The sequence below is a fragment of the Triticum urartu genome, chromosome 7A (genome assembly GCF_056163025.1).
Source record: "Triticum urartu cultivar PI428250 chromosome 7A, HENAU_Tu73, whole genome shotgun sequence".
In the NCBI taxonomy this organism is placed as follows: domain Eukaryota; kingdom Viridiplantae; phylum Streptophyta; class Magnoliopsida; order Poales; family Poaceae; genus Triticum; species Triticum urartu.
The window spans coordinates 9,041,920-9,054,169 of NC_141879.1; the positions used below are offsets into that span (position 1 = coordinate 9,041,920).

The window sequence follows — 12,250 nt, forward strand, 5'->3', positions numbered from 1 at the left end:
TGTTCGGAGTCCCGGATGAGATCCCGGACGTCACGAGGAGTTCCGGAATGGTCCGGAGGTAAAGAATTATATATAGGAAGTGCTGTTTCGGGCATCGGGACAAGTTTCGGGGTTATCGGTATTGTACCGGGACCACCGGAAGGGTCCCGGGGGTCCACCGGGTGGGGCCACCTATCCCGGAGGGCCCCATGGGCTGAAATAAAAGGGAACCCAGCCCATAGTGGGCTGGGGCGCCAGCCCCTATAAGCCCATGCGCCTAGGGTTTCCACCATGGAAGAGTCCATGTGGTGGAAGGCACCCCTAGGTGCCTTGGGGGGGAGGGAAACCTCCCCTTGGCCGCTGCCCCCCCTAGTAGATCTCATCTACTAGGGCCGGCGCCCCCCCCATGGCACCCCTATATATAGTGGGGGGGAGAGGAGGGATTTCACACCAGCCCCTGGCGCCTCCCTCTCTCTCCGTTACGTCTCTCTCTCGCAGTCTTGGCGAAGCCCTGCTTCTGTGACGCCCTGCATCCACCACCACGCCGTCGTGCTGCTGGATCTTCATCAACCTCTCCTTCCCCCTTGCTGGATCAAGAAGGAGGAGACGTCTCCCGTCCCGTACGTGTGTTGAACGCGAAGATGCCGTCCGTTCGGCGCTGGTCATCGGTGATTTGGATCACGTCGAGTACGACTACATCATCACCGTTCTTTTGAACGCTTCCGTGCGCGATCTACAAAGGTATGTAGATGCATCCAATGACTCGTTGCTAGATGAACTCCTAGATGATCTTGGTGAAACGAGTAGGAAATTTTTTGTTTTCTGCAACGTTCCCCAACAACTACTTACAAGCAATGTGTTATGATTTCTGTGACTGTTGCTTTCTGTTTCACCACTATGTTTTCATCTATGAGATTACTTTTTTTCCCTATGCAGGCCCTTGGTGTTTACTTAATATACTTTTATTTGGCCTATGGGGTCTGAACTGCTCTTTGTGCACACCCCTGTAAATTTATAGCATTAGTTTGCTGGCCATGCCTATTAGATCAAGAATGGTGAGAAGAAAAAAAGCTTAAAGGCGCATATTTGCGCGGTACATTATTCTCTCTCTCTCTCTCTCTCATGAAAAGGTAAAATGAGTGGGTTCTCATGCAACAGCCTAGATATATGCATGCTCCTAGGCGGATGCAATAAATATGAAAAAAGAGATAGAGAGAAGATGAGAAAAGATACTAATCTTATAGCCAACTTTATATCTAACCTTGTTGTACGAGTGACTGTAAGTGATGGCTATAGATGATATGTCGACATCTTATAGCCAGGGGTTGGCTGTATTATTAACCATGCTCCTACTTATGTAAAGGATAGATGAAAGAAAGACATGTGCAAGTCACCGTATTTCCAAAATTCGAGATGCGGGATTTATAATCTAGAAAGACGTAAACCATTTAAATTTGCTCATATATCTCAACACTAATTTAGAAAAGTCAAGCAGCCCAAGCCAGTCACGGAATGAATCTAAACTGACTACCGTGTCACCTTTACTATTATACACTATTATTGTAAGAGTTCTTCTAGTGTCCCGTGCGAATGAAACACACTATCTCTATTTTCCCTCTCTTTTATTTGTATGTTGAAGCTTTTGCTACTAATACATCACTCCTCACGTCCTGATACGAACTACTCCTAGATGTTTTAGCGTGCAAACCAAGCTGATTGTGTAATTTAACTTTACCCCGGTTTAATTTTCTTTTCCGTAGCTGAATAGGCATCTACTAGCTGGAATGTTTACACATATGGGATTTCTATTAGTGAGAGGAGGATGCTGACATTTGCATTACTTGAGTACAATACCTGATTTGTGTTATTTGGCAGCCTCTCTCTCTCTGTCTAATTTCGGCAGTGATCCTTAGTGACGACCGGGGAGATAAGTGGCTGATGTAGACCATAGGTTTTGATTGATGTGAAGAATGCAATCGTGTGATTTTGCTTGCAACCTGTGCAGCTGCGAAGAGTGCGAGCGCGGGACGGTGAACTCCCCCTATAAGTACCTGAATCCTACTACTCGCCTTGACCTCCTCCTCCTCCTCTCTTCTATCGCCAAGCTCCAGCTAGGCATCCAGCTTCACCATGGCAACACAGGCCACCCCCCCCCCCCCCCCCCCCCCCCCTCCTCCTCCCCCTTCTGCTGGCCGCCGGAGCCGCCGGTGCGCGCCCGCGCCCGGTTCACCAGATCCGGCCGCGGCCATCCCCGCCACCGCCGACAGGGCAGCTGCCGCTTCCGGAATCCGGAAATACGCCTGGACTTGAAGTTCGATGACGTGCCCCACGTCATCCTCTACGCTGCCCTCGGCGCGCTCGCGGCGGCCATCATCGCCGGCGCCGTGTTCCTCGCCTGCTACCCGGACCGCCGGGCAGCAGCGATGGCCTGGCTGCAGGAGCACGCCCCGGCGCTGCCGTGCCCCTGCTGCTGCAGCTGAGCGCGCGTCAAGCATCGTCATCGGCATCAGCTACTCTGGGTCCACCAAGGAGGCGATCGACTACCGTACATCGTACATCGGCTACATAGAAAGGGTACATCTCGTTGATAGCAGGTTGCCGCGCATCATTAGTATTCTGTGTATAGCTTGTGTACTCTGTTTCAATTCGTACTCATTTGGTTGTGTCTTGTTGGGATTGCATATGCGTCACACCTTTCTTAGTCATGGTGACTTAGTGACTTGGTAGACTGAATACTCTGGATCCAGTAAGTAACAATTGTAACCGACACTGATGTGTATGGACATTATATATATCATTCGACGACATTGCTGAGGAACTATAGACACCCCCGGCATATTCACTTCATGCAACCTCCCTAACATAAGGATGCCATTTGGTAGGAAATGTACTGCTAGCAGCCACCTTACCAAGGACTGAAAGAACTACTGAAAAGTTCTAGCTCAATGAACCGTAATTATTTGCCTGTACACCTCAAAGGAAAGGCCAATTCTTACAATAAATATCAGACATGCATGCATGTTCAGTGGAAGACGACCAAATACGAACTTAATGATTAATGATTCATAATGGGATAACGGATATATTACTCAACACAAGTATATCCAAACTCCAATCAGATGTGTCAGTGGACTGTTGAAAAGGAATACAGTATCGAAAGGAGGAATACAACCTAAAAATGCATGGAGATTCTTCTCAGTTTTAATAAACAGCGCGGCTTTTTTCTCAAAGAATCCTATAAGAACACGCAGCACTTGAGGTCCATGATTTGATGTGCTTGTCCAAATGGTGCTAGCTAAGAACATCCTCATACCGGCGGATGCGAGGAGCCAACCGAAGAGGCGCTTAATGCCTGCCGGCACAGGAACAAACATGAGGCGCTCGAGGCGTCTGAGTAGGTTCCTTAGCACAAACTCTCGGCCGGCGAGCCGCTTTAATGCTGACTACAGTGAGCGATCGCATCTGCTCTGGAACATGAATGCAGGCCTCTAACTTAGGGCGGGAACGTGCATGGGTGTGAGAGAGGAGTTTTTGGTAGGCCAGATTAGTTAGACGCGGTCCAGACGCCCGCAAAGCCCCCAGTTTGCCCCCGGTTTATGGGAAAAAGTACGCCAAACCACCGAACGGACCGATGCATGATCGCGATAGATGTCAATATATGTCCAAGCCGCGTGATCCGGAAACAACGGAGGGTTTGAGTGTCAGCGTTGGAGATGCGTGATATCCATCGATCACAGTCACAACTTGGTCAATATATTGACCTTAATGGTCTGTTGACGCGAAGGCATGACCACGAGCAGGCATGCTTGCGCTGGCGCCAAAAATCTGTACTGAAAAATAAGGAAAACAAATTAAGCCTACATGCACGTGGCATGTGGGCCGTCCTGCGGGTGATAAGACGGGCTGCTTTTCCTTGCAGGCTCGCCAGTCGAGGCCGCCGCGCTCTCGCTAGTTGGTTTGCTGCTGCATGCCCTCTTCTTCTTCTTCTTCTTCTTCTTCTTCTTAGTTTTCCCTAGTTTGGTTTTATACAAATATAAACACATGGCGTAGATTCTTGCTGTCTCCTTGGGACGGTGAGATTAGGGTTTCTCGTCACTTGGCAAGATTTGGTGACAGATGCTTTAGATCTGCAAGGGTTCAACGATGACGAGTGCGGCTCCAGAGCGATGGTCCTTAGGGCACATGCACGAAGATTTTTCGATTGTCATCGACAAGGTCAACCCCGCTCTGTTAAGGCAGCGGTGACATCGGCACCTCAGTGGCTCGTTCTGATAGTAGTAGTGGTTGTTTGGTGGTCTTGAAATGTTGTGTAATTTTTAATATGTTTGAGATGTTTTATATTTTCGTTGAACTTTGATAATAGATCTGGATCATTTTTGACACATATTTACAATTAAATATTTGATTTGTTTTAAAAATGTTCACTATTTTTATTTTGAATTTTTGAAAATTTTAAAGAATTAAAACATCCGTAAATTAGAAAAATACACAAAAAACATCCATAAATTAAAACATCATAAATTTTTTCTTCAATTGTCAAAAATGACTTTTAAAAAAATTCACAATCCAAACATAAATTTTTTCTTCAATTGTTAAAAATGACTTTTAAAAAATTCACAATCCAAACATTTGTGCTTAATTTGTGCTTAATCCAAACTTGTTCAACTCTTATAGAACTTAAAATAATATTTTCATATTGAAAAATATTCATGTAAGACCAACAGTCCATGAAATAAAAAGTTCATGAATATTACTTGAATTTGAAAATTAAAAAATATATAAAAAATAAAAAGAAAAAACGAAGCAAAAAGAAGGAGACAAAAAAATAGAAAGAATATTTTTTTGAGGGGGTGAAAGAATATTGTTAAGCTGAAAAGAAAATCGTACGGCGGAAAGCAAACCGTCGAGACCTTGTCGTCTAGTTGGGTCATCCCATCAGTATTTCCATGTGTGTTTGCTTGTCAATTCGAAGGAACGTGGATCATAAGGAATTCCATATAAATTTCTATGTTTTAACAGTTTGATCTGGTTTTGTACTCGGTTTTTTTATCTCTATAAATACTCGACAACTATGAATATTTTCTATTTATTTTCATAGAAACTTGAATGTTTCTTTAGAACAACTATGAACATTTCCTGAAATCCGTGAACCTTTTAAAAATTAAACATAATTTTAAAATTTTGAATGTTAAAAATGTGTGAATTTATAAGATATTTTTTCAAATTGACAAGATTTCTTTAAATATTCATGAATATTCACATTTCAAATTATTTTAAATAATAAATAATTTTAATATTTCATTTAAAATTCATGGATCTTTTTTTCAAACATTTTAAATTTATGAACACCTTTCGAAAATTCATCAAAGTTTTAAAAGTTTCTGATTTTTATAATATAAAAAACCCTTATATCTGGAATACTTTTAATAATACTTTTGAAAAAAAAGAAATTTCTTGGGATGTTTATAAAATTGAAAGGGAAAAATAAAATAAGAAAAAAGAATGAAAACTAAAAAAATGATGAAAATAATTAAAAAAAAACCCAAGATAAAAACAAAACTTGAAATGAAAAGTAAAAAAATGTAGAAACCGTGGTAAACGGAAATTGAAAAAGGAATGGAAAACTGAAAAGAACCTAGACTGGACAAAGCAAGCAACGGGAATTAAAATGGGCATGGATGGACCCAGAAGCCCATTCATCCAACCGAGCATAGACAGTCCAACAATACGGACCTCGATGCGTTCACGTCTCCAAAAAAAACATTTTGCTCGCAAAGATAATGGACAGGGGGTGGCGGTCTAGAGAGGAATAGATCGGGGACGCGGCGACTGTTCTGCTTCCACTCTAAGTACTGAATCAGCAGATAAGACAAATGGGTATGCATGGTGGTTGCTTCTACTCAGATGAAACCGACACCATCGCAATGGCTCTTCAATCAGCGGGTATGGCTATGCCATCCTGATCTGATGCGAGTCAGGTTTACATGATGACAATCAACATGTGAATGCTAGCTCTTCACCTTCCTTCATCTTTGATCCCTAACGCCCTTTCTAATTCGCCTTTCTCCCGTTCATCTTGTCGAACGTGTGTGCGCAGTTCCCGCTTCCTGACAATCCGACCACCCGCGACCTTCCACCTAGCACACCCACTTCAGGAGAAAGGTGAAGTGCTCTGAGCTTTTCTGCTTTCGTTCTTCGCTAGTGGTTTGAATTTTTGTTCTTTCCCCTTGGTGATCTACATGATTATAGCAGTCAGTTCTTTATTAGCGCACAACATGCTGAGATAACTTAATTATCATGGAGCATTATAAGTACTCACCTACATTTTCCAAACTGACTGATAATTGTCTCGGATCATCCACAATGACTAGTTTCTGTAAATTCTATAGCCTCCGGTACAGGGCCGGTCCTGAGATTTTAGGGGCCCATGGCGAAACTAAAATCTGGGGCCCTAATATATACATCAGAATATTTATTCTACACTTTCAACTTTCAAAAGCAACCTTCAGTTTCTTTGTGCAACTTCTAAGTTTTTGTTTGGATAACATACTACAAACAAAATATGCATTGTGAACGAGAATTCCTATCAATTTTTATAAAAATGATAATTGTTTGATGATTACCCTACAACTAATCCATATATCTTTCTCGCAAAAAAGAAAGGAAAAGACAACTGATCCATAACTCAGTATAGCATTGCCATGTTCTTTCTTATTTTATTGCAGGTCCTGCAACTGGTCCTATCTAATTAATCCAACAAAATTGACCATTTGACTTATCCCTAAGATATAGTTATATTGGGAGGTGTTATGACATTTTGTTGATGTATTTCCTGAAGAAAGTAATAGTAATTTCTCATTGCAAGTGCATGCAAACACTACCTACATTTCTCCTTGGTGATGTACCTAATTGTAGCAGTCAGTTCTTTGTTAGGGTGCAACATGCTGAGATTACTTAATTTCAAGGAGAATTATAAGTGCGCACCAACAGTTTCCAAACTGATAATAATTGTCTCGAAGTATCCACAACGACTGATTTCTCTAAATTCTACAGTGGTCGGTAGGGCTAATAGCTCTCTTGTGAAATTTTATTTTGGGTGCACTGAGATAATCGTCATGAATAAAAGTGACAATTAATTAATGCCCTGATGTTTTCTATTACAATGGTTTGAATCATGTTTCATTGTTGTTCAAGCTCTACTTATTAAGGAAATAAACACAATTAACTTATTTTTGCACCAAATTGTCTTATGCATGGTGGTAAGAATTGGGCTAATCATTGGTTCATCATGAGTCATTGCTTGGATGGGTCCGTAAAAGGTTTAGACTAGTGGAATATCACCGAAACAGAAATTTGGTTTATGTTATGGTGATTGCAGTCTGATAGGGCTTCAGTGTTTGTTCATTAAGATCCAGATTTCTTTTATCTAATTTGTATATTTGTAGGTGGGCATATTCTTAACACAATAACATGATCTCCAGATTGCTTTTATTTAGCACCTAGTACCTCCGATGGTTCGGGGATTGACGGGAGGTACCTACCTTTTAGAACATCTGTTGAGTTGTTCGATGCATAGTAAGCAAATATGTTTCATTCTCAATGTTGTTGTGTCTTCAAACATGTCCTAGAATGTACCGATGTGAGATCTACTTTTTAATTTTCATTGTATGAAAGAAAAGCTTAATTCCATGTGGATCCCACTCAAATGTTACTACTTACAAGCAATGTATTATGATTTATGTGACTGTTGCTTTCTATTTCACCACTATGTTTTCATCCATGAGATTACTTTTTTCCCTATGCAGGCCCTTGGCGTTTACTTACTATACTTTTATTTGGCCTATGAGGTCTGAACTGCTCTTTGTGCACACCCCTGTAAATTTATCGCATTAGTTTGCTGGTCATGCTTGTTAGATCAAGAATGGTGAGAAGAAAAAGCTTAAAGGCGTAGATTTATGAGGTACGTTACTCTCTCTCTCTCACACACACACACACATCAGTGGAACATGTGGTATTGATCCGTAACGGAAGTTAATTAGTAGTAGTTGCTATCTACCCCTACGACTTGAACATCTTTGTGTTTTAGATAAATGCACAAACAAGTGCTATGTTGTTTCTTTTACAACAATACCTCTTAATAAAGACAGCAAACACCTTATTGTATATGATACTACTACTGTTTTAATTTTCAGATAGCCTGCAGATAATTCCATCAAGCCCTAACAATCAATATCATAGAAAGACGAGCGCAATAACGCGCGCCATCGATGGTTTAGTAATACTATTAGTACTATGCTATTTTTCCGTCATAGAGTTCAACATATATCAAACATTATATCGGATGTATTGCCTCAATGACACGTGGGAACCACCGATCTTCCAGTAATGCCCCCCATTTATTTGCAACATCTAGTATTTTACTTGATTCTATCATGTGCATATTTGTAGCACTATCTTGTCAATTAATCTCCAACATGTCTACTAGTACTAAAGAAAGATTTTATATATTTTCTTTACTTGATCTCAATGTGTGCATTTATGTTGCAATATCTTATCATTTAATATCCATTGTGTTTACTAGTATTAAAGAAAGATATAGCATATCTACTTTTTCCATAAAGGACAAGACTGGGCATCCCCTTCTATTGTATGAAGTCTATTTAAACTAGATGCCTAGAGTATATTGTGTCCTTCATCCCCAATCCAAAATGTCAAGACTTGGTCTAGTGTTGCAAGCATGTTCCCTATGTTTGCTTTTTTTCGCACATCAAATTGAAGGTGCTCGATTGAATTCTCCTACTCAAAGGGTAAATGTTGCAATGCTATACAAATATATAGATTCTTGTGAGTATTATGTATATGGGGATAAATATATTTTATCTAGTTTGGTAGAACCTATTATCTAGAGAGTGATTGTTGATAGATTAAACAAGAAGAAGGGTTGGGGTTAAAGGTAGAATCGCGTATGCCAGATTTGTGAATCTATAGAGTTTTTGTGACCTTATTGAGGTGATAATAAAGATTTGTGAACCTGAGTTTAGGTTCTAGGTCCAACTAATTTTGGTGCTAACTCTTAGATTTCACCTCAAGATTGGCCTCCCAGTTCCAATGAGGAGGTATAAGGTCAAGAAATACAAAAAATAGCACTGTTTTGATCTATACTTGTTGTCCCATCACCACATATATCTTTGATTGATGGAAAGATGCATGATCGACTTCATGTGGTTGTGGCTTGTTATTTTTGAGAAAGGGGATACAATAGAGCGATGACCTATTGCTTTCTCCACGACACACATTTCATAATGTCAGGGGATTTTTTTAGCTTCAAAACTAACATTACCATAAATTTCATGAATCTATTGGAAAAGTTTGCCATTTCTCTATTGACGTTATATTCTTGTTTTTTCTCCTAGGAATATGATGATTCACTAGGAGAATATGAGCTATATGGTTTAGGGAAAAGGAAGTTCATAAGCTTGAAGTCAAACACCAACAGGACAAGAATTACTAGAGATGGTTCTGATGCAGGGGATGTAACACATGTGAGTAATTATTCTTTATCTTCGCTTTCTTAGATGAACATACATTCCACTATCCATATCTTGTGAAAAATAATGAAGTACTACAAATTTCCATTTGGAAACAAAAAATATGTGTTTGTTACAACTATAGTGAATTTTACAACATAGTGTTACTTCCTATTTGTGTATGATACTTCAAATGATAAATAGTCATGCATCAGAATTGGACATTCCCTAGTTTCATGCTTCTCCTACGTTATCTTACCTCCCCTATAGTTTCCAGTCAGGTTCTTCCAGTTGCTGTTAGAGTTTCCTTCCAAACATACTCCCTCTGTACCGAAATATTTGTAGTTGGGGGAACTTGTACTAGTTTCCCCCAACTACAAGTACTTCGGTACAGAGGGAGTACTTCACATTAAATTAGGATAATTACATGCGTATTTTCATTCATGTTAATTGGATCAATAGACCTAATGTTGATTTGTAGACTTCAAGTAATATGGTTAGCACTCTTAAGTGAGAAGCATTTCTTCACTATTTCTAGAGGATGGCACATAAACACAGTGGTTCGACCATATATGAGATACCTATTCTACTTAATTCCAATAAAAATATTAGTTGAAGGCCAAACTTGCAACGGTTAATCCTAACAGAGATATAGCAAAGTCATGTCTTGGTAGCAAATATAAGTGTATAATTGCTGAATAGTTGTACTTCTCGTATCCATACACTTTTATGATGTTGCAATGCATATTTTTACTGCATTCATGAGTGTAATTGTATATTTGAATATTTTCACTATGCAGTATGTAGCACATGCGAGTCCAATCGAGAAATACTATGGCTTACATGCCACCATGGATGTTTATGGTCACAAACTAAATCCTGGACAGTTGAGTTCAACCGGACTTTGGGTAAGCCACACTGGAGATGGTGCAGAGTCAAGCCTAAATTCGGTCGATGCAGGATGTCATGTAAGCAACAATTATTTTTCATTTTCATTGTTATGTAATCTATGTGAATGTAGTGACTACTAATATCTCGGGCGTTAGTGAGAATTTGGAGAAAAGGCTTTCCACGGTTGTGAAACGTCCCCATAAGATTATTTCCATATCTTGGACAATTTTAAATCAAATACCCCCATCCCAATATAAGAATATGTTTATAAATTTCTTCTTGTATAAGGAATTTTTCTATCTAAATTTCTAACCTTTTGTACAGATCTCTCCAGATCTCTATGGTGACTCTTATCCTCACTTCTTTACCTACTGGACGGTATGTGATAGTGATGATTATATTTTATCATGCAAGTAATCATGCTCATATGTGAAATATGTAGTTAGTCACTCATCAATATATATACATATATGCAACAGAGGGATGGATATCATAAAACTGGGTGCTTTAACATGAAGTGTCGTGGTTTCGTACGAGCTGATGGCGCTACTATAACGCCGGGACAAATAATACATCGTGGTTCTGGTGTTGGTGGTGGAATACAAACTATCACAGTCAGAGTGTTGAAGGTGAGAGTTGCATCGTTCCTCTTTTGCTATTAAAAATGTATTATAGTCAATCTTTTCTCATGCAATATTTTATTATGCTTAAAACTTATAAGAAGGTACACAATCTTACAACCCTTTTGCAATCGTGCCAACAATTGTTTTTTAGTTTTCTTACATAGTCAAAGTGCAATAGATAGAAGAGTGGGCTCTGATGAGACGGAAAAAGAAAGCATTGCCTTTTTGATACTACATAGTTCCTAAATACTTTCACTTTCCCTAAATTTCATTCTATGGCAGTAAAAAAAATCTGGAGACTGGTGGGTTTATTGCGGGTTCAATAGTGTCCCAACAGCGGTGGGCTACTATCCTAGATCACTATTCGCATACATGGGAACTCATGCAAATCAGCTCGAGTTTGGTGGCTTCGTGACCACAAAAAGGGCACTCCTAACACCTCCTATGGGAAGTGGAACGAACCCAAAGGGTGCTGGACGGGGTCGTTCGGCATCTTTTAGCGACCTTCGATTCATCGATCAGGATGAGAGGAGCAGGCCTATCATGACAGACTTCTCCGTTGTTGTGAGCAATGAGAAATGTTACTCTATTACTCCCATTGATCACGCCAAGTGTTTTTATGGTGGACTAGGCGGTTGTGTGGGATAATAGTCTCTTGGATTAGTTGGGTGCAACAATGTTCGTTTGTACCTGGCCTATCGTACTTGTGTTGCTAACCTAATAAGACCATATGAATGGAAATAAATTGTGAAGAGGGTACTATTGGTTTGAATAATTCATGCATGCATGCCATATTATATGTGCAACCAAGAAACCTCCCTCATTATCAGCTGCTAACACCAAGTACGGAAAGGTTTCGGGAGACATGGTAAAAGCCCAAACACAGAACAATTAGCACATACGAGGTGGTCCCATAATGTTGCATTTTATCACCATGCATGCGTTTGCAACTTGAAATATAGAAATATCATCATATATGTGCATGTAAACAAAGGAAACATTACTAGCGTCCATACCCACAAGAACGCCAAAAGATTGATTTTGTTAACCCCACACTAGTCTCGTTCCTTTATAGAGTAGGAACTCCACAACTCCATTCCCCGAGGGACTCTTAAAACAATCTCCAATGTGTTGGTTGGATCATCCAAGAAAATTTTCTGTTGTGCTTGATTCATAGGCTAGGTATATATAAAAAGTTGATAATTGGGCCTACAAAATACTTTATATAAC

General features: G+C 40.0%; 1 pseudogene across 1 annotated transcript; it reads left to right on the forward strand.

Moving 5' to 3' along the window:
- Positions 1-8,647: 8,647 nt before the first annotated feature.
- LOC147956831 (protein neprosin-like) lies at positions 8,648-11,795 on the forward strand (annotated as a pseudogene). The gene is made up of 6 exons (XR_015610926.1): positions 8,648-8,786; positions 9,393-9,521; positions 10,307-10,474; positions 10,722-10,775; positions 10,877-11,026; positions 11,303-11,795. The product of XR_015610926.1 is annotated as a protein neprosin-like (transcript).
- Positions 11,796-12,250: the final 455 nt, after the last annotated feature.